Genomic DNA, 24,160 nt, shown 5'->3' on the forward strand with positions numbered 1-24,160 from the left:
AACCACAGTCTGAAGTAAAAGGAATAGAGGAAATCAAATATTCCAAAGACTCCATAACTCATCATGGGACTTAACACAGAATTTCTGTATTATCTTCAGAAATCATTAGTTTGATTTCATATTGTGTGTGTGCGGGGTGTGTGTGTGTGTGTGTGTGTGTGTGTGTGTGTTCAGCAAATTAGAGTTTTGGTCAACATGCCATTGATACTGCATTAATAGAATTCCAGTATAACACTTCATACCTTCATTAGCTTGTTGGCTATCATTACCAGCATATTTATACTGAAACACTGAATATAATTCAAGAACCTCTATTGGAACTTCTGGGATACCCAACCTGAGGACCACTGATAAAATCTGACAGCACTCAGTGTGATTTCACATCACGTCTGCATGAATATACTCAGCTTATGTCTTTAGCTCTCTTTAACTTTTTAATTTAGTTATTTTATTTTATCAAGTATGTTATGAGTTCCTTCTCATTTATTTAAGTTTCCTCATACAATAAACCAATATTACTATAATAGGATCCCAGACCCTAGCATTTGGAAAGAGTTGTTTATTTTTGACATTTCAGTCTGATATAATCTGAGTGTTATTTTTTGAAATTGTTCAACTAGCCATACTTTTTATTTTATTGAATGTTTTGTACTGAACATATTTTTCATGTTCTGAAATGGCAATACAACTGCAGCATATTCCAGATACCTGTGTGTGTGTGTGTGTATGTGTGTGTGTTTGCCTAAAAGTGACCTTTTGATTATTTTCTTTTTGTAAAACCAAAGAATCATTAAGGTGTCCGTAAATAAAGCATAAACAAATAATAGCTGTTGCCATCTTATAACACTGACAGTTTTAGTACTTATTATAAAGGTTTGCTTGACTTCAAGCCTTGTACATTGTAGGAAGGAACATTAGACCATTTAATTCCAGGGCATTGGTGAGGTCATAAGGCTAATTACTAAGACTAAAACCCAATGCTCCTGAACTTATTGGCTAACATCTGCCTGCTACTTGGTACTGCCTCTGGAGTCCTAATTTCAAACATTATTAGCGGCTCTTCCCAAATTAGCAAAGAAAGTCACACATGGGCCTTGGGTTCCTCAATGCCAATGTTCCCTCCCAGGGTCAGATCTGCTTTCTCAGTTCCCTTTCTTCTCGATATATCCAATTCCTTCCTATGCTCAGTATGCTTCCCACTCTCAGGCTGCTCAGCACATCTGTCTGAGTAGGCTTCCTCATCCCTCCAGACTGACAATAGCGTCTCCTCATCTCCCCATTCTATTAATTTCCTGAAGATGATAAGCCTATGAGCTATTTCAATTCTAAAACTTTTACTTCTGCTCTTTGCCACATCTATGGCAAGAATGAAGACTTTCTCAGCAATTAGACTGTCAACACTCCAGAAAACATCAACATTACTCTGAAGGGACACACAGTTGTTGTGAAGGGCCCCAGAGGAACCCTGTGAAGGGACTTCTGTCATATTAATGTAGAACTCAGTCTCCTTGGAAAGAACAAGAGGCTCCAGTTGACAAATGAAGAAACATAAAAGACCTGGCTACTGTCTGTACTCTTTGTAGTCATGCACAGAACATGATCAAGGGTGTTACAGTGGGTTTCCATTACAGGATGAGGTCTGTGCATGCTCACTTCCCCATCAATGTCGTTATCCAGGATAATGGGTCTCTTGTTGACATCTGAGATTTCTTGGATGAAAAATAAATCCTCAGGGTTCGGATAAGGCCAAATGTTGCTTGTTTGGTATCTCAAGCCCAGAACGATGAATGAATCTTTGAAGGAAATAACATTGAGCTTATTTCAAATTCAGCTGCTTTGATTCGGCAAGCCACAATAGTTAAAAACAAAAATATCAGAAAACTTTTGGATGGTATCTATGTCTCTGAAAAAGGAAAAGTTCTGCAAGATGATGAATAAGATCTAAGAGTTGTCCAGCTACAGAGACAAGATGCTGGATGATTCCTAAGACCTATTTGTGATATATAAATGATGCAATAAAACACCTATTGATGGCCAGGCATGGTAGCTCACGCCTGCAATCCAAGCATTTTGGAAGGCCAAGGCAGGTGGATCACGAGGTCAGGAGTTCAAAACAAGCCTGACCAACATAGTGAAACCCCGTCTCTACTAAAAATGCAAAAATTAGTCAAGTGTGGTGGTGCACGCCTGTAATCCCAGCTCCTCAAAAGGCTAAGGCAGGGGAAACATTTGAATCTGAGAGGTGGAGGCTGCAATGAGCCGAGATCAGGCCACTGCACTCCAACCTAGGCGACAGAGCAAGACTCTATCTCAAAATAAAGAAAAAAAAAATGCATCTATATGGAGAGAGAGATTTGGAAATTTTTTTTTACATTTAAAAAATAAATTTTTTATTTTATTTTATTCTGATCACTTTTCCCTCTGGGGAAACTGTTCTGGGGAGCCAGGTGTTAGAGTCACACACAGTCGATGGTCTCCTTTCCTTAAGATCATAATAGTACAGTAGTTACAAGGACAGACCTTGAATCCACGCTTTCTGAATTTCAATCCCAGCTTCTGCCTCTCAGCTGTATATCCTTCAGCAAATTATTCAAACTCTCTCTGTCTCAGCTTCACCATATATAAAGTGAAGATATCAATAATGCCTTTTTTTTTATTATTATACTTCAAGTTCTAGGGTACATGCGCACAACGTGCAGGTTTGTTACATATGTATACATGTGCCATGTTGGTGTGCGGCACCCATTAACTCGTCATTTACATTAGGTATATCTCCTAATGCCATCCCTTCCCCCTACCCCCTCCCCACAATAGGACCTGGTGTGTGATATTCCCCTTCCTCTGTCCAAGTGATCTCGTTGTTCAATTCCCACCTATGAGTGAGAACATATAGTGTTTGGTTTTCTGTTATTGTGATGGTTTGCTGAGAATGATGGTTTCCAGCTGCATCCATGTCCCTACAAAGGACACGAACTCATCCTTTTTTATGGCTGCATAGTATTCCATGGTGTATATGTGTCACATTTTCTTAATCCAGTCTGTCACTGATGGACATTTGGGTTGATTCCAAGTCTTTACTATTGTGAATAGTGCCGCAATAAACATACGTGTGCATGTGTCTTTATAGCAGCATGACTTATAATCCTTTGGATATATCCCCAGTAATGGGATGACTGGGTCAAATGGTATTTCTAGTTCTAGATCCTTGAGGAATCGTCACACTGTTTTTCACAATGGTTGAACTAGTTTACAGTCTCACCAACAGTGTAAAAGTGTTCCTATTTCTCCACATCCCCTCCAGCACCTGTTGTTTCCTGATTTTTTTAATGATTACCATTCTACCTGGTGTGAGATGGTATCTCATTGTGGTTTTGATTTGCATTTCTCTGATGGCGAGTGATGATGAGCATTTTTTCTCATCATCACTGATGTCTGTTGGCTGCGTGAATGTCTTCTTTTGAGAAGTGTCTGTTCATATCCTTTGCCCACTTTTTGATGGGGTTGTTTTTTTCTTGTAAATTTGATTGAGTTCTTTGTAGGTTCTGGATATTAGCCCTTTGTCAGATGAGTAGACTGCAAAAATTTTCTCCCATTCTGTAGGTTGCCTGTTCACTCTGATGGTAGTTAATAATGCCTTTTTAAAGAGGGTTATGTTGAAGATGACATAAATTAATTCACATAAAGTCTTTAGGAAATTGCCTAACCCACAGCAAGCAATCAATAAATGGTAGCTATTATTAGCTACTATTGACTTCCTTCAGAGATGTCCTTCTCAGTTGCCCTTCACTTTGATCTCTGGAGATGGACTTCTCAAAGATTCCCCTTCCTTATGAATCCATCCTTAAAACAAGCTCAAAGCCTAATGATGAGACAAACTGCATGTTTCCAGGAGAGTCAGCAACTCTGGGGTGCTTCAAACTTGATGTTTTCCTGTACACTAGCCTGGGTTTGACCTACCCCTCCCTGGATGCTTTGCTTCAGTGAGGCAGCATAATTTAAATGGATCTAAGGCCAGACTACCCAGTTAAGAACTCTGACTCGATTCTACTTTCAAGCGTGGATTACCTCAGGCAAGAACTTAATCTTGCTGTGCATAATAACAGTACCTAACTTATGAGGTTATGAAGATTATATATTAGTTCAATATTTGTAAAATTCTTAGAATATGACCTGCATGTAATAAATTATATATGAGTTTGTTGAATAAATGCCAGTTGCTATTAGAAGAAGTAGAAATGTCCATTTTTGTCAAATAATGAAACTGTGCATGAGTGGATATGTTTTTTTATATATATACACACATACACACACATACACATATGTATACATATATATACATATATATAGTGTGTGTGACATATGTGTATGTGTGTGTGTATGTGTGTGTGTATTAAAAAAGACAGGTTGACTCCTTTATAAGTTTCTACAGGAGCTTGAATTATCAAACCTTACTCCTAAATTACCACTAAAATTTCCTCAATGACTTTCAAACTTACAGTAACCACATTCATCCAAGTAACATAGCAAAGTCCTGAAAAATAATACTTATAGTAAACTAAAGCCAACTCCCGCAGCCTCGTATATACAAAACTTTTCCTACCTAAATTGCATAGGAATAAATTTGTATGGAATATAAATCAAATAGAGATAAATATGTTTTGCGATAATGAGAACTTTTAAAGTGATAGAGATACACCTCAAATTTCTGCAATCACTCATAGATCAAAGAAATTTCACATTAAATAGCTCCTATGTACTAAGCACCACATTAAGTTCTGGGCGTATACTGGGAAACAATAAGAATGCTTGCCTTCCTGTTGCTTACTTAATTCCTATCTCCTTGTAGGCTTGATTGTAAGATAGAATCCACCATAAAGGAAGCAGAAGAGAAGACATGCACCTGCCTGCTGCGCTACCTGTAAACCAGGGCTAGAGGTTCCCCACTCTACGTGGACAGTTTTACCTCCTAGTTGGAATGAAGCAGAGAGGCAGACTAAGTGTTTTCCTTTTTCAACATAATGTGCATTGAACAGTCAGTGTGCACAATTTTGTAGTAGCCCTGAGAAATGACACAAAGAAAAGACAAGGTCTTTTATTTTTCTATCAAGAAACCCCAGAGAGCACCTGCAAATTGATTTAGCTATTTTAAAAGAATCAAGAAAAATTACCTACATAAAAAAGAATACTTAAAATAATACTACAGTAATTTTTTCCTCTCCGGTACTTTTTTTTTTTCTTCTCCAGTCTAAGCTGGTGGTTAAAGACAGTGAAATATTACTCTCCGGTACTTTTTTTTTTTTCTTCTCCAGTCTAAGCTGGTGGTTAAAGACAGTGAAATATCTTTCATTCTAAACTTAATTCCACTCTATTCAAGCTCTGGCCAGAGTTAAATTGATTTATTTTCCATCACCATGTATACACCTGTTAACACATTTTAAGGTAGATTCTCTGTATCTATGGGTACACAGTAGGCACTTTTGAGGCTGTGCTAGTTACTTGGGTGTGGGGGGCATGATGGGAGGTTATTAGACTGCCAAATCAGTCTGTCCAGGAAGGCCTACTCAGGAATTGGGCCCTTTTAATTAATTTCATGAAGATGTAACTTTCTAAAGGAAATCTCTGTGGACCACAAACAAGTAATGCAGTTTTTGTAACTTCTTCCCTTAGAAACAGAGAGAGCAGTTATAACCATTACATAAGCAGCTTCAGAGCATAGGATGTAGAATCTGATGACTGAGCTCTTTTATTTCCCAGGTGTTACCCCAGTTTCCTCACCGGCAATACTAAGGGACCAAATAGATTTCCTTTGCAGAAAAATCATAATGCAGGTTAGTAAAATCACCATGTACACTGTAAAATGTTCTATATAATTATTATTCCCTCAAATCTGGAAGGATGGTTCTCTTAAAATAGGAGAATCTTACCTCTTACAAAGCAGAGATTTCACCCATACCTTGATAACAGTTTAGACCACTAATTGCTTTGGTTTTTTTGTTTGTTTTGTCTTAGGCCAAGACTTCGGTACAGAAGAAGAGGTGTATAGGGCTTTTAACTTTTCTTTCGCTACTTGGCAGAACAACAGAAATGCCTCTGTAGCCAATGGGCATACAAGTCTGCTTCTTATAAAGCAATATCTGATATTTTTAAAATATGACAAGGAAAACAACCATAGGAGCAACAAGGTGTTAAAGTCTTACCATGTGTTGAATCATTGTGCCAGCTAGTTTACATATGTTACCTCTAATCCTTATAATCACCCACGTAAGTGTTACTGTATCATTCTCATTTTATTGATGAGTAAAGAAGTTCAAACAGTCAGTATCCTGCCCAGAGATACAGAGCTGGTAAGCGGTAGATAGGGAATTTAAACCCAAACCTGCCTGTTTCTAAATGTTTATTTTTTGCTTCCCCAATACCTGGCCATCTGTACGTGTAGCGGCAGTACACTAAGAATCCGGAAATCATTCCTGAGTTTTCCCGGGGGCTGAGATGGGTCTTTTTGAAGGTCCATCTACGTACTCTAAGCCTATCCCACTGCTTCACGTGGAATGAACCTCAACGCAATTCAGAAGAATGAGAGGCTCACATCTCTATGAGCGTCTCCTAGTGTGAAATTATGTCTTCACTTCCTCCAGCAATGAGATTACCTTACTTCGCTACCTGGTAAAGTTTTCTTTCAAAAGAGCATCTTGAAATTATAGTGTGCAAGGCATTATAAACACATGTAAGATGTCTTATTGGAATGAAGTAATTTTTTAAGCAGACCAAGAAAAGAAAATGGGGAGAGTGGGAAAATAATAATTCTTGTATGTACAAATAATGAGTGCTCTGTGGGTGCCTGAGCACTGTGTGGCTAACACAGGAGATTTGGATGACTAAGTCAAAGACGTCTGCCTCATCCTCTGCCATTGTTTCAAGACACACAAATTCTCTTGAATTTGGAACCTGCAGTGCTAAAGAAACACATAGCTCTCATTTATAGAAAAATCACACTGCAGCACATTCTCGATTATCTATACACCTGCAGAGTTGCATTAAGAAAGTTAATATCTTAGCATGGAAAATTTACCTAAGAGTTTCAAAACCATGACCTTACCCTCCAGGCACTCCTGCTTTCAAAACTGGATAAAGAGGAAGCAGTCGGGGATAAGAGAGAGGGAACTGGCTATGGAGGGAGACAGGCTTTGTTCACATTCTCCATATTCCAACTACTAGCTATGTGCTCTTGGACAAACTATTGAACGTCTCTGAACTTCAAATTATTATCAGTAAGATACGGGGTTATAATAGGTACCTTTTCTAAGAGCTGAATAAGATATGTCAAGTAACTATCAATATCTGATATATAATGGGGCCTAAAAGAAGGTTAGTTATTTTTGCCCAAAGCCTGAGGAGCAGATTGTAGCTCACTGCTTCTGAGAGTTTAGGAAAGGTTCTCATCGAACACAAGGATAAGCTATTAAGTGACCATCCATAATTAACTTTAATAATGTTTTTGCATAGAGTGGTGAGCACCACAGGTTAATATTTCCCATGCTTGATTTTATTAATTGTATGCACTCCAGTAGAACATATTTCCAGTGAGGCATCTCCACAACTGGATGGACATACGAAACCTGGTTCACAACATTCAGGCTAACTCAGTGAAAAGAGCTACACAATAATTTGTCACTTTTCTTCCACAATGATGAAGGTGTGAGACATCTTCCTGAAAATTTCTGAGAAGTGGGTCAGCTCTGAAACATCTAATGCTTTGTTTTGGATTTTTCGGTTTGTTTTTAGTTTTCCATAAAAAGCAAAGCTGTGGACTCTTAAAAATTTTCAAGGTGGGGGTGCAGGTGTATTCTCTAGCACTGGTTTGCAGTGGCTAATAAGAAATTATGTGGCTTCAAGTAATCTATGCACACAGTAGATGGAAGAAAATAATCCCTTTCCTCTAAATACGGGTTATTTAAATTCAAATGAATCAATATGGAGTACTTGACACCACAGGGTTTCACCACCTCCGTGGCTGTAAATGAAAAGAAGGACTTTTCAAAGAATTTGAATCAGGTACAAAATAAAAGATGCCAGTTGTTTATAGAAGCTGGCAATTAAGAAAATGTATGAGGGTAAACAGAAGAAAGTAACTTCTTGACAACTTCTTTGGACCTTAATTCTTTGGCATTTACTTGACATCTTTGTCAGAGCCAGGCAGGGGGCCAGCATAACTTCTGCAGACTTCTCATCACCCAGAAGACAGGCGCAGCATGAATTACTTGGATGTTTCAGTCTGACAAAAACAACCAGAATCCAAAGCTTCATAATGTAAAAAGAAAAAAAAAAAAAAAAAACCCTATTCTAGAAACCAATGGCCTGGAAGGTCAACTTTGGTTCAAAAAATAACAACCTCAGAGCACAAGATTTTACACTAAAAAAAGGAAAAAAACAAATATTAATATAAAGTTTTTAGTCAGTCCCTGCTGAGTAATATATACTGAGGGTTTCATTTCATTAGAATCATCAAACCTTTACTGCATGCACATACGATAAGCGCTGTGCTGGACCCTGAAATGCAAAATGTTATCCAGCAGATGTCTAATGATGGGACATCCTCTCTTCACACATTAGTAGTACAAGTTATAACCCAGGCATATCCTCTGTCATTGAAGGGCTTAAAGCGTATGTCTTTATATGTGACTTATGTGTGCAGGTATTGAGAGAGTAAGACAGGTAAATATTAAACAAACATAATACAAATTTATAAATGCTAGAGGCATTTATAACATATACAGTACATAACATATTATCTAAATCTATTGGGGAGGACATATATAATAAATATTTTAGGTACTAATGGCATAAGAGCTACAAAAGTACAAAGAATGAATTAAGAAAAACTTCATATAGGAGGTACATTTTAACTGCACTTAGAAAGGCATATACAATTATGCCAGTTGAAGAAATAGTGGGAGAGAAAGTTTTGCTCAGACATCTTTGTATACACATATATAAATAAATGATGATAATGATGCCCTCTCTAGACTTATAGTTACAATCATCATCAAATTAATATTTCTTAAAAAACAAGTGATAATTAATATTGGGTCATAATGCATTCAATGAAATATAGACAACAAAGGCAAGCATGCATCAAATCCTAGGCACATCAGACTATGATTATTGTTTTCTAGGTATTTCAACAGACCAGTGCGGTAGAAATGTTTTCAAAATTAAGTTTGATGATCGAAATTTTGTCCTGTGTAAATTTTCCAAGATTAATTCCATTAGCCTATTCACTCATTTCTGCATTTATTTAAAATATCTTTATTAAACACCTGTAGATAGTCAGGTAGCCATTAGATCATAAACTCCTTGAGGATGCATTATGTACTCATTAAATGTTCGTAGATGACTTGCAGATGAGAGCTCACATCTAGTCTGTGACACAGTCGGTTCAGTAACTTCTGTCATAGAGATGTGAACAGTATTTGGGGGCTAAAGAGGCTCCTATTAGGCTTTCTAGCATTTATTACCCAAATTTGGTGTGAATGTACACTGAAATTATTTCCATGTGCAGCAAATACTACATGCCCCTCTTTAGTTGTATGAGTATTCATTAATATTAATCATATATACCATTTACTGGGACTTTACCATGTGATAGTTATGGTGCTTAGTACTTAGCATACTCCAATTCATTCTCACAATAATTCCATAAAGTAGGAATTATTAGCCTCTTTTACAGATGAAGAAAATGAGGCCTAGAAACCTCAGGTAACTTACCCAAGGTAACATGGCTAGTAAAAACAGGAACTAGATTATGAACAAGATCTTACTGCCTACAAAACCTGTGCTCTTACATCCAAGTCATCTTATTTGGCACTTTTGATTATAAGCACTTGAGAATAGAGGCCACTTAGAATGCTATGCGTGTTAATACTAAAAAGGACCTTGGAGACGCATTATTCACCCCCTTCATAGAAGAAGAAACAGGCTGGTTCTGATAGCTTGATTACCGAAGGCCTATTTTGTCACTAGTGCAAAGGGCACATCCATTCTAGGGTGTTTGTGTCATAGTTAAATGGATTCAGAATGAATGCTAGTGCTTCCCAGTTTAATACAGAGACACAAGTAGATAAAATCTGTGTGAGAAATTGAAATCTAAGGGGAAGACTGTAGCTTCTTGACTTTCATTTTATTTCATTTTTCTCTATTGTACCCTCTTATCATTTGGATATTTGTCTCCTCTGCATCTCATGTTGAAATTTGATACCCAATGTTGGAGGTGGGGGCCGGTGGGAGGTGTTTGGAGCATTGGGGTGAATCGCTCATGCACTGCTTGGTGCCTTCCTTTTGGTAATTAGTGAGTTCTCATTCTTAGTTCTTGCTAGAACTGGTTATTGAAAAGAGCTTGGCATACCTCTCTCAACCCCCACCCCGTCTCGCTCGCTCGCACTCGCACTCTCTCTCTCTCTATATATATATACGTGTGTGTGTGTGTCTGTGTGTGTGTATATATATATATCTCACACACGCACACAACCTCAAGCCCTCACCAGAAGGAGATGCTCCTGTCATGCTTCTTGTACAGCCTGCAGAACCATGAGCCAAATAAAAATTTTTTCTTTATAAATCATTCAGACTCAAATATTCCTTTATAACAACACAAAGACAGTGCCACACTGCCTCATTTCTGAGTAATTATGATTTCCTATTTTTTTTTCTAAAGCAACAAAATGAATAAAATGTGAATATTTACAAATGACATGTAGGGTTTTCTTTGATATCCCCTCCAATGATTCAGGTATAAAGTTTCCAAGTACTTAAACTACATAAGCTTTGAATTGGGGCCATTTTTCTTTGCAGGTTTTGTTCTTTGTTTTCTTCCTGGATCTTGAGTACTGACATGCACTCAAAAGTTCCACAAACCTTAGAGCTCTTGAATGTGACCATTAAGGATTCTCTGATGAATCCTTAATACCACTAATTCCCTAGTAACAGTTTCCTTATAGAGTGTCACCATGTACAAATATCCCATTTTCAAAAAGGTGGTAACAGACCATTAAAATGAATTGTGATACTCAGCAGAAAATATTCATTTTTATATAATGGGACCAACTCAGCATCCTACAGAATAAAGCCCCATGAGGTAGATATTAGTAGTGAAGGAGAAAGGCTGTGTAATGAATAGGGTGGAGAGAAATTCATGTATTAAATAAACCCAAATATTTGATTTCAGGGTATTGATGAATTAGGCGCTAATGCATACAGTTACTCATAGTGGCTATGATTTGTGTGTTTTGTAAAATGTTTTTAAACAGGAAAATCAGGGTACTACATTTTTAAGGGAGAAGTTATGCAAAAGTATATTTTGTGTAACTCTTTATTTGATACGTTTGCTGTCTACTGGAACTGGCCTGCAGCAAAATAGTGAGGTGGCCAGATCTTGTCTTTGGCCCATTTTGTGCTTTGATTCCTCTGAGACTGCCTGTGGCATGGCCCTGAAGGCATGCTTTATGCCTGCAATCCTAGGAAGGATTCCAGGGAAAATCACAGAGCCACACCAATTCTGCCCTTCCAGAAGTATATCTCTAAACTCAGACCTGCTCTTAAAGTTGCTCAGAAATCCTAGAGATGACTCTTGGGAGTTCCCTTTTCTCATGTTCCTTCAGAGACTATTCCAAATTCCACCACATTCTTTGAGTCCATAATATCATCTCTCTCCTTCAGAGAGTAAATACAAGGTACCAAGAAAGGACCCTTTCAGCTTCCAGGTGATGTGTACTCAGTAGCCTCTATCTCAAAACTAATGTACCCCATGAGCTAAAAATTTCATCTATTCATTCCATCTCCTCAGAAATGTATCTCTTTCCTCTATTTTAACTTTTTCCTCTGAAGCTGCTGCAAAAGTCTTCCAACATTTGTTTAATCCATTCTTTACCTCTCATTCTCCTTTCACCAACTACAATTGAACTCTCCTCCCTCATTACTCCACTGAAACCACCCATGTGGAAGTCACCAATGACTTCCTAATTACCAAATGAAAAGAATCTTCTCTCTCTTTTGTTATAGGTATTGGAGATGTTGGAGTTTTGGCCTGAGACTAGACATTTTCGTCACTGAATTGAGACTATTATTGAGAAATTGGACATCTTAATTACTGAATGGAGATCATTATTTACAGTTAAAAGGCTCAAAAAAGCTTGAGCCAACTGGAGTAGTCATACAAAGCAAATAGTGAGAAGGTACGAGAATCTTGTTTATTTTGTTTACACTGATGAAGTGACAGATGCAGTGGGATTAAGAAACTTTGCAATATCCTATATCTGGTAAGTAGCAGATCTTGATGTTGAAGCCAGAGAGCTATGCTCCTTCTTGCTTAACCTCTTATTAAACTGCTATTCATAGTCTCTTATGTTGTTACTTTTTCAATAGTATGCTTCAGAGGCTCTCCCATTAAGTATATACTGATCACAGTGGTTAAGAGCTAAACTATATTTTATTGTGTGACTATGCTACAATATAATAGATTTTACCATAACAGAAAACTTACAATAAACTTTCAAAAATATATATATAATTTTTGTGCATTTGTTGAAGTACAGTTTTCATGGTAAATCTCTGGAAATGGAATTTCTAAGTCTCAAGGATCTGTGCTTTTTAAAAAGTGATGGATACTATCAAAATGCCCTCCAAAGATGCTGTACCTTTTTTTCTTCTGAAAGCAAACATTATCTTACTTGACCTTTCTGAGCTATTTGACTTTGTTGACTCCTTCATCAATATATTCGTTTTCATGATACCGTTACCTTCCAGTTGATCTCTAACTCTAACTCTGCCTGCTCTTTCCCCATCTTCTTTAGAGCATCCTCTCCCTCCATCTCCCCTTTAAACACTGGGTATTCTCAGGCTCACTCTTTTCTTTTCATCTATAAGTTCTTCCCAAGTGATTTCATCATACTTATTGTTGCAACTATAAGAGTTAAACTGCACTCCATATTGTCTCAGAAAATCTTAGCCTTTTCTTGTTGTTATGTAGTATTTGTGTACTTTTGGACCAATTAATTATGCTAATGGGGGAGAACTCAGTGATACTGTTGACACTAAGATGTTCAGTGAAGTCCAGATCCAGAAAACTTTTTGGAGTTCACGGGAAGATGCTATGTGTCTTGAGACAAATAAAAATATAAGCTTTCAAAGCCATGAAGGGAGCAAAGGTCACTCATCTTCTGTCTCCTGGGGAATTTCACACTGCTTGAGATGGTCACAGGTTGTTGGAATCCAAAATCAGGTGAAGCCATTGGTATTGGAAAACAGACCATGACTTGTGAATTATTATGTTGATATGATGGCATTTGTAACTAATGAGGCATTGGGAAATGTTTTAATGGGAAAAGGGATTTTTGTGACTTGTATAAGCTATGGAAAAATGTAACCTTGGAGACTGGACTAGAGACATCTGTAACTTTGCTTCCATAACACTAGTAGGCACCATGAAAGGTGAAAACTCTGTGATCCAGTTCAGCATCAAACTTTTTCATATATTCTTAAGACCCCAAAGAGTCATGAGTACCAATATACAAGTTTTAATGCCAGTAATAATGAAGTGGTCAGAATTATTGAAGGTGGAGGAGGTACATTGGGAGATGAAGAATATTCCTGTAAATATATGAGTAAAGACTAGATTAATATAGCAGTAGAGTTTTAGAGGGAAAAGAGGAAAAAAATAGGCTTCTCTGGAAGAATGATAGATGGATGATTATGAAAGAAGCTATAATACCTAAGCAAGAAGCATGAAACATTTGAATACATGAAGAATGTTCTGTGTTCCTGGAAGAGCAAATATTGTAAATGTGTCACTTCTTTCCAGGGTTTGTCATAGCTTTAATGCAAAACCAAGTTAGACATTTGTGTGTGTGTGTGCCTGTGTGTGTGTGTCAGTTTCTTTTTCTTGAGTTTTGTAATAGTCCAATGAGAGATAATAGTAGAGGAATGCAAGATACACAAGAGTTATTTAAGAGATAGATTTATATCAATGCTTGATTATTGATTAGGTGTATGGGCTATGGGAGGAAATTTAGGGTAATGCACACCCTTCTGTCTTGAGAGATCGATTGGATCACTGTGGCATTCACTGTCACAGACAAAACAGGAGCAGGATCATGTTTAAAGAAGAAGGCAATGTAATCAGCTTTTGACATTTGCAATCAAACTGTTTATGGAATGTGTAAGGAAAGATTTTTTTTCAATAGCTTTGGGATAAAATCTAAAGTCAAGAAGATAGGTCTGGGATAAGTTTATTGATTTGGACATTAGCATATAAAAATAGACATGCCAAGAAAACTAAAATTAATTATCATTTTTAGTACTTACTGAATACCAGGGACCAGGTTCAACTGCTATAAGTATTATTTCATTTAAACCTTTTAACTATTATTGTTAGATCCATCTTACAGATGAGAAAACTAAAGCTTAAGTTATTAAGTGACTCACCCAATGCACAGCGTTAGCAAGAGGAAGAACCTGGATATAAATCTAGGCACTCCAAATCTAAAGTCAGTGTGCTTCACAAGACAGTGCAGGACAATGGTGAGGTATAACAGAATCCAATATTGGAGGTTTTTTGTTTTTTGTTTTTTGTTTTAGACAGAGTCTGGCTCTGTTGCCCAGGCTAGAGTGCAGTAGCATGATCTCAACTCACTGCAACCTCTACCTCCCGGTTTCAAGTGATTCCTGCCTCAGCTTCCTGAGTAGCTGGGATTACAGGCATGCATCATCATGCCTAGATAATTTTTATATTTTTAGTAGAGACAAGATTTCACCATGTTGGCCAGACTGGTCTCCCACTTCTGACCTCAAGTGATCTTCCTGCCTTGGCCTCCCAAAGTGCTGGGATTATAAGTGTGAGCCACCGCACCTTGCCCAATATTAGATTTTTAATAATTAAAGTAGATATGATTCCAGACTTGACAGATGTAAAAAGAAATTCAGAGCAGTTTCAATTCTAACTGAAGGCTCTTTCAAAAAGATCTAAGTTATATTAAACTGAAATGAGCTTCCTAGTAACTTCCACCTAATGCCTACCTTGAAATCCCTGCAATCAACAGAGCAAGACCAAAGTCTCCTAACATAGTCAGTTATTTGAAACCAGTAAGTAATGAGTTTCCATATGCCTGCTTCCACTAATGACTCCCCTGTTACCTCAACATCATTTATCCTTTAGTTAAACATCACTTGTTTAGATAGTCTCTTACATGATCAACTTGAACTGGCCTCACATGTGTCAGCTCCTGTTTGAGTATTTCTCTTGCACTATCATGACAGGAGCAGACACATTAGAAGCATTCAAGATGATGATCCTGCTCCCTAAGTTATAATTCTATCAGTATATGTTTCCTCCTAACTTATGGGATTTTAGAGCAAATATTTCCACTTGGGTCTCAGGAAAATGTCTCCTGCTCCTCTCAGTGTCAGGCATTCTCTTGGCTCTTTCATGCAATAACAGGATGGGGCAGGGTGAGGAAGAGGATGGAGGAATTAGTAATTTATTGTCTCTTCTAGCCTTTCTTGGGAGAGGCATTTGGCATCTCCATCATTCCAGAATTCTAAGACATTCCTACAGAAAAGATCTTTAGCCTTAGGTTCCTCATGCAAACTCAGTGTTGGTTATAACTCAGCTTTTCTATTTGTAGATGACCAAGTATATAAGACTGAATGCTTTCTTAATAGAATATGAAGTGATGTCTTATAACTCTAGTAATACATTATACAGTGTCCACAAGTCACACCATGAACCTGAGGACCCTCTCTTCTGAAGATCCAAAAGCTTTCTTCTCCATTGCTATCACAAGCAATTCACCCATGAAACTTTTTTGTAACCCTTATATCCTCCTAGAAGTGAAGTTTTTTGTGACACTCACCTCATCCCATCTCTCAATGAATCTTGAAGATTATCACATTTGTCTAATTTCTTCTCACTTATTACAAACTCTGTGAGGGCAGGGGCTATGGATTACTTACCTTTAAATGCCCTATATCATCTAAAGCATAACTGGATATTCATAAATGTTTTCTCAAAGAATTGCAGTCTACCATGGGTCACTTTCCTGGGGGGAGGGACTATTTTTCACCTGCAAACTATGCCAATCTTTGATCCCTACTTTCTTATCTGTAACTGGGAATAAAATAGTAGCTTCCTCACAGGGTCATTGGTAGGATATAATCAAATAATGAATGGTACATAATAAATCTTGCCTATAGTCACCATTTAGTAAGTCCTGTCATTTATACCATTATTCCAACTGTATTAAAGGACGTGCTGTTTTGAATTTTAGTATTTATTCACTTCTCTCTCTAGCTGGCTGGTATGTCCAATATCAGGGCCTGGAAATTACTTACTTTTGTACATGGCACAAAGAAAATGTTTGTTGGATCCCAAGCTACCTGACACCAACCCTTTGCTTCATCACATTCATTCCCTTACTTTAGTAGTGTGTGCTGGCATGAAGTTCAGAGGCAAGAGTTTGCTGACATTCCTCTCTTGGGACCCCGATGTAGCTCTGGTTTCAGCAGACTTCCTACCACTCTCTTCCTCTCCATCTTTTGTCCTCAGCAGATCACCTGTCTCCTTAAAGACTGGAGCTTTGGTAAACTCACTTTTTTCTATCCTGATTTATTTAAACAGAAGCCGCCTTGAGATAGAAACGTATCTAAAGGTTTTATAGCATTTCTGAATTTCTGTTTCTCTTAATTGAAGTTCCATTTGTAATGTGTAGATAAACATTTTTTCCCCTAGAAAAATAAAAATGCTGGCCAATTGTTTATCTTTGATATATGAAAGACTCTGATCTGCCCTGTGTGTTGTACCCATTATCAATAGGTTTGCAGGGTAATTTAACCATTCTATTTCCTCCCATCCCATTCCAATCTCCTCTCATTTCATATTTTACAAAAACTAGAAACATAAGCAGAACACTGACCTATAATCCCGTTACCCAATTTCTACAAAGAGTGACAAAAACCTCAAGAGAATGCAAACATACTTTGACTCCATATGCTTTAATGTTGAGCAGCCTGCTTGGGGTTGTCCAATGGCACAAATAATCCTCAATCTCCTTCGAGGCAAGAGTTACATTTTTCTGTTATCCTTAGTGATTTACTAGAGAACAGAGAAAATAAACTTAATGGGCTACTGCATGCTATTTCTTAAATACTTAAAAAAATTACTTAAAAAAAAAAAACAACTAAGTTACAGAGAAAATAAATACTCAGAAGAAAGGGCCCAGATTTGGAGAGATGGAGCTCACCAGAAGAAAGAACATCAGAATTTAAAGTCAGAAGGTCTGGGTGTGACTCTTGGCTTTGTTGCATCATTCTGTGACCATGGACAATTCAAAATCTCTCTAAACCTCTTTATCCTCATTTGTAAAATGATGACCAAACTGTACTTTGTTGTTTTGTTTTTCATAGAGTGGTTATGAGAATTAGACGTATGTGCAAGTGCTTGTAAATAGCAGGAAACTATGCAAATGTAACTCTTAATTTCTACCAGGGGGCCTTTTCATCCACCCAGGCAAATGTTTCATTAGCCTGTGCTCAAATGTTCTGAATGGCATTCTGCCAGTTCATTTCCATTCACTAAAACAATCAACGTTCCAGTAGAATATTGATCTGGGCCTCAGAGTAGAAAGCAAGACTAATTTATTCATGACTTAGTAACAGAGACAAAGAAAAGATGTGTTACCTTAGGTCAATTTTCATAATGTACAAGAAAGACAAAGGAACCACACAGACACCATTAACAACAAACCTCATAGCACAAAGCCTCTGCATGGAAGGAAACCCAGCCCTACTAGAGAGAGGACTGTTGTTTCATATGGCATGCATCGACAGGTTGGAATCATGATGCATTCAGTTCCAAGTTATCATCAGTAGCAAAGAAACTTTTCCATGTGTATAACCAGTCCAATCTTTCTGAAGTATTCAGAAATACATCCAACATCTGTTCACTTCTCTGCAAAGACATCCATTCGACTCACTTGAGCCAAGGAAACAAAAATCGCCATGTAAAACATAGGTCTGCTTGCTAAAAAGGCTACTCAGTATGTTAAAAATGTGAATCAGCAAAACAATATAATACACTGAAATTTTAGAAAAACTTTATCATACTAAGAGTATAGCCAAATGTAGTGGAAGAGAAATACAAGTTAAATATAGTAGCAGGGAGAAAAGAAAAATACTCTGGGCTAGATGTCAGAAATCTAATATTCTGCTCCTATGTTTGGGATCATGAAAAAGTCTCTTTACTCTGTCCCATTTCCTTAACTGTGAAATAGGATAGTTGAATTTAAACAATCTAGACCATAATGGAAACAGAGATCATAGTTCAAATCTCTGTCCTAGCACTCACTAACGAAGTCACCTTAGGAAAAAAATCTCTAAATAATTAGAACCCTGGTATCTTCATCTGTTAAGGGGACATAAAATTATCTCCCTCAAAAACTTGTAATAGGGAATGGAAAAAAAAATGCATTGAAAATACCTGGAGCATAGTAGGTATTTGAACTATTTTAATTCTCTACCCCCAACAAGTTCATATTTCTGTTTATTTTGTTAGGATCAGTTCATGCTAATAGTTTTGTTTGTAATAACTGCTGTTTATTGAGCACCAACTCTGTGCCAGGTGTTATCTTTATCCGTAATCTTAACAACTATTCTTCAAGTAGTCATTATTGTCCCCATTTACCATATGACAAAACTGAAGGCCAGAAGGATTAAGAATCTTTCCTAGGATCACACAGCTAGTAAAGCTAAAGCAGACATTAAAAACCTAATATGACTGATTTAACATGCTAATCCGTCTCCCAATGGACCTGTAATAACAATGATAATCATAGTAATAATAAAAACAAACCTATTTTAATCTAATTGCCAAAAAGTTCACAACAGTGATCCTTTAGAGTACTGCAGCTTACTGAACTCAACTACAAATGTGTGAGATACGCAATAGCAAATAGGGGTTTTGATGGAATGACTATAGACAGAAATGCTGTAAGGAGCCACAGAAAAGAGCAAAGAGCCATGGCCATGGCACTGGTAAGCCTGGCTCCCTGCCCCTAGAGCATTCTTTTTATGAGACCCACTCTATGGCCTACACATTGGACCAACAATACTCAACCATTTTGGCACCAGGGACCTGTGTTGTGGAAAACATTTTTTTTCCACGAATGAGAGGGGTGGGGAGACACATTCAGGATGAAACCGTTCCACCTCAGATCATCAGGCATTAGATTCTCATAAGAAGTACACACAACTTAGACCCCTCAGATGCACAGTTCACAATAGGTTTCCTGCTCCTATGAGAATCTAATGCTGTTGCTAATCTGACAGGAGGTAGAGCTCAGGCAGTAACGCTCACTCACCTGCTGATCTCCTCCTGCTGTGTGGCTTAATTCTTAACAGACCATGGACCAGTACCATTAGGCCACACCCAACTGCAGGATCTGCTTCCAATATCGTTCCCAGTCAAAATTTAATGTAGTTGTTAATCGATCTAGCATTGCAGCAAAGGCTGCTAATTAACCTCCGATAAACATTCATTCCTTCTTCCATAGAGTACTGCCCCACCCCCTGACCTTTTAGTTGGGTATATAACCATGTGTAATAAAGATCACATTTCTCTGTCTTCTTGGAAGCTTCAGTATAGCAATCTGACTTATTTCTGGATAATATAATTTAAGTAAACATGTGCTGTGTAGGAACTATTCCAAAATGGAGAATGCAGTGGGTGGCTTATTTACTGCTGCTTCTTTCTCCCTTCTTCTTTCCTTCTTTCTATAGGATAAAATGTATACATGATGACTTAATTTTGAACCACCGTCTTGGATGGGAGAGGAACTATTTATGGTGAGGGTGGTCTGAGTGACTAGATAGAAGGATCCTGAGTCCCTGATGATCATAGAGTTATCAAACTTGATTAGAATCCTTATTTCTAGATTCATTTAAGTGAGTGATATAGATGAAATGTTTGCATCTCCACCAAATTCATACATTGAAATCTAACTCCTAGTGTGATGGTGTTAGAAGGTGGGGCGTTTGAGCAGTGATTAGGTCATGAGGCTGGAATCCTTATGAATGGGATTTATGCCCTTATAAAAGAAACTGTAGAGGGCTCCTGATACGGTTTGAATGCTTGTCTCCTCTAAATCTCATGTTTAAATGTTATCCCCAGTGCGAAACGTAGGGCCTGGTGGAAGGTGTTACAGTCATGGAGGCAGATTCCTCATGAATGGTTTGGTGTCCTCCCCATGGTAATGAGTTAGTTCTCACTCTATTCGTTCATACAAGAGCTGGTTGTTTAAAAGAGTCAACACTTCCTCACCTATCTCTTGCTCTCTCTCTGGCCATGTGATACACCCGCTCCCCTCTTGCCTTCCAACACGAATAAAAGCTTTCTAAGGCCTCACCATAAGCCAACACATGCTAGTGCCATGTTTCTACAGCCTTCTGAACTATAAGCCAAGTAGCCCTCTTTTATTTATAAATTACCCAGCCTCAGGTATTCTTTATAGCAATGCACACTGGACTAACACAGCTCCCTAACCTCTTCCAGCATGTGAGATTACATCAAGAAGATGGCGATCTATGAATCAGAAACTGAGCCCTCACTAAACATCAAATCTGTGGGCACCTTGATCTTGGACTTCCAAGCTAGCATAACTGTGAGAAATAAATTTCTGTGGTGTATAAGCCACTTAGTCTATAGTATTCTGTTATCACAGCCTGAGTAAGCTAAGACAATGAGAAAGAAAGGAACTTCTTTATTTTTGTTTCAAGTATTCTCTCACTCACAGACAAATTTAATTCTAACTGACAAAAATATCAAGTCCAACTTGTAGGTAGCCTCAATCTAATTGTATATCTTCTGGGTGGAGCTTTGTCTTTTTTTTTCCCCCCCCAATACTTTTTAAAATTTGAAGTCCTGTCTAAAGTGTGGGCTCTCTATTCTGCACCTCAATTCCCATTAGGTCTCCTATAATGCCTTTTCAAGACTCCTTTCATCTTGCTCTAGGTCTAGACTGGAATGTCATCCTCCTAATATATCTCTTAACTACCAATAAACTTCTGGATGCAAAAAGCTCTTGATGTTTTCCAGGTATCTAGAGATGCTAGAAGCTCTATTATCTCTTTGGGGCATGGCAGTGCTTTTATGATTATTTAGAGCAAGAAACACACAACTTACACACAGATATCACAGATCCTAAGAATAAAAAGTGTGAAATCAAATAAGTTACCGAATGACTATCCTTCACTCTTTTTCCCAATTTCTTGCCCTGGAAATTATCATTTGGATGTTGATTTTCAATAATGTCTCTCTAAGATGCTAAATCAACTATGAGGTATGTGAGGGCCAACAGTTCGTACAAGAACACCCTCTTTTCTGATATCAATTGCAAGTTTGGGTGATTCCCAAGGTTACATTCAACTTTTATCATTCACTAGAAAGACTCACAGAATTCAGTGAAAGCTGTTATATTCATGACTGTAGTTTATTAAAGGAAAAAAATAGACATTAAAATCAGCCAAGAAAGGTGTCCACTGGACAAGGTCCAGAAAAGGTGCCAAACATGGGGCTTCTGTCTTCTACTCATGAAGTCATGAACACGTTACTCTCCTGGCATTGATGTCTGACAACATGCACAAAATATTACCAACCAGGAAAGCTCACTTGAGCCCTAGTGCTCAGAGTTTTTACTGGGGCTCCATCACATACTGTTTGCATGGCTGAAATTTAGTCTCCCATCCATCTGGAGACGGAATTGATACCACATGATCCAAAACCCCCATTAAAAATCACAGTGTTAGACTATCCAATGGCAAAAGCCCCAGGCGAACAAAGACATTCCTACCAGGCATCATATTCTAAGAATCTGGAGATCACCTCCCAGGAACTGAGGGTAAAGGTCAGACTTCTCTTTGGATAATGTTAAATTCTTCATTACACAGCATTCCTCTTAACTCCCAGGATCCTGGATTTGACATTGACACCTCTGATATTTTACTGGGCACCCTGACACTCCATTTGCTTTGGCAAAACATGTACTATACTACGGTTTGTGCTATTTTCGGCATCTGCATCATCATAATGGTGTGTCTTATCTCTATAACCTTCTGAGGACTGGTCTGATAGCTCTTTTAAGGAAGTAAATATGATGGGCAGACCAACCTGATCCAGAGCAGAAACATTAGGATCTGAGGCAGGGCAGTAGAGGGATGCTTTTGTCCAGGCCTAACGAAAATAATCCTCAGTTTGAACTAGACTATGATGGAACATGCTGTAAAATAAGGAAAATCTACATCCCACACCAGGCTTTTGATTTATGCATTTTCATATGAAAGCCATTTCATCAGCAGTATTGAATATGAAGAGATATATAAATATACACATTGACCCAAGCAATAGGAAGTATACTGCAAATGGAGATCTCACTCCTTCTGATAAAGGCAAGGTGACTGAGTGGGCCTGTTTCTTTCTGTGACTTCCTGAATCTATGATTTAAGTGAAATTGATGCCATAAAATGTTTCATCACATGTTATAAATAAACTCTCTGGCCTGAAGGACTCAACTTCAAGTTGCACATTTTTATAAAGAATACATTACAGTTAAATGTGGCAGTGGGAGGATCTAATTCAATTCAAGCAGTGATGATTAATTAAATCTAGTCTGCAAAATTTTTTATGATCTTCAGATATATCATAAAATAAAATTTTATGACTTTGTTACCATATATGCTCCCACTCTACAGGTAAAGTCACCTGCAATTTCTTCACACAGAAAAAAATGCCAAGACATAATGTTTATTTGTAATTATGCCTTTGCAGGTAGTTTTTGTTTATTTGTTTGTTTTTTGTTTGTTTTTTGTTTTTTTTAACTGCATGGTCTAGAGGTGTTGTGAGATGGTTTCTTGGCTTAAGGGCACTTGAATAACAATGAAGGCTGAAAGCATCAGAAGTAATTGCCTTGTAGAATGCATTACAAAATCTCAAACATAGCAATATAATTTAACTGAGAACCAGGTTATCTATCTGGGTTCTCTCTCTGTATATGATCATGAGGACTCATTTCATCCTCTGAACAACAGCTTTCTCAATTACAAAGTTGAAATAGAACGAATGCTCATGTCACCAGGGATTATAAATGTATGTTTGTAAAGTACATCTTGAAACTATAGACTGACATGAAAATGTTAATTGCTATTATGTGTACTTTTCAGTGAAAATTTGTAATCACTTAATAATTCACTATGGACCAAGACCTGAAGTACAAGCTAGGGATATAAGAGTAACTAAGACATGATCTGTCTCTATGATTGCCTCAGAGTTTAGTATATTTCTGTCTGTACATAAGGTGGGGGAAATGGGATAGCGGGAGCGAGATTCAGAGATTCAGAGAGATTGAGAAAGAGATGTCCCTCATTCACTTTCCAGAATCTAGAAATAACTTGGCAGGACTTAGTAAAGTCCTTGATCATTAAAGATGTTCAATATAAATGTTTATATATTGATCTTGTAATGCGAATCCAGAGACTACTCGTCTCAAGTTTCCTTAAAGAAGCACAAGACATACTGAATTAAGGGTAACAAGGGAGTAAAATCTGACCTGGACAAAATGCATGTACCCCTCCCCCATGCATGTTTTGGCTCTAATTTTTTTCTCTGTAATTTCTCTAGTTAAGAAAGGATCAGCCTGTACTAGGGAACCACAAATGGAAACACATGTGACATGATACTATGGAAGTAGAGGGCCAGCTCCTCACATCATCCTGGTTTCCATAACCATTCATTCAGATGTCAGTATCAGATCATCAGTACTTAGAATCAGATTCTTTGTAAATCTGATTGTGTATTTATTTATTTATTTATTTATTTAGATGGAGTTTCATTCTTGTTGCCTAGGCTGGAATGCAGTGGTACAAGCTCTGCTCACCGCAACCTCTGCCTCCTAGGTTCAAACAATTCTCCTGCCTCAGCCTCCCAAGTAGCTGGAATTACAGGCATGCACCACCACACCCAACTAATGTATTTTTACTAGAGAGGGGTTTCTCCATGTTGGTCAGGCTGGTCTCACACTCCCGACCTCAGGTGATCAGCCTGCCTCAGCCTCCCAAAGTCCTGGGA

The 24,160-nt window shown here is 37.7% G+C and overlaps 1 protein-coding gene and 1 pseudogene across 12 annotated transcripts in view; one reads left to right on the plus strand and one right to left on the minus strand.

Annotated features, from left to right (window-relative positions):
• DLG2 (discs large MAGUK scaffold protein 2) overlaps nt 1-24,160 on the minus strand; it is a 2,222,296-nt gene that overhangs the window by 1,189,984 nt on the left and 1,008,152 nt on the right. The window lies entirely within an intron of this gene.
• LOC140713503 (large ribosomal subunit protein uL6 pseudogene) lies at nt 419-2,755 on the plus strand (annotated as a pseudogene).

Source organism: Chlorocebus sabaeus, chromosome 1 (genome assembly GCF_047675955.1).
Source record: "Chlorocebus sabaeus isolate Y175 chromosome 1, mChlSab1.0.hap1, whole genome shotgun sequence".
Lineage (NCBI taxonomy): Eukaryota > Metazoa > Chordata > Mammalia > Primates > Cercopithecidae > Chlorocebus > Chlorocebus sabaeus.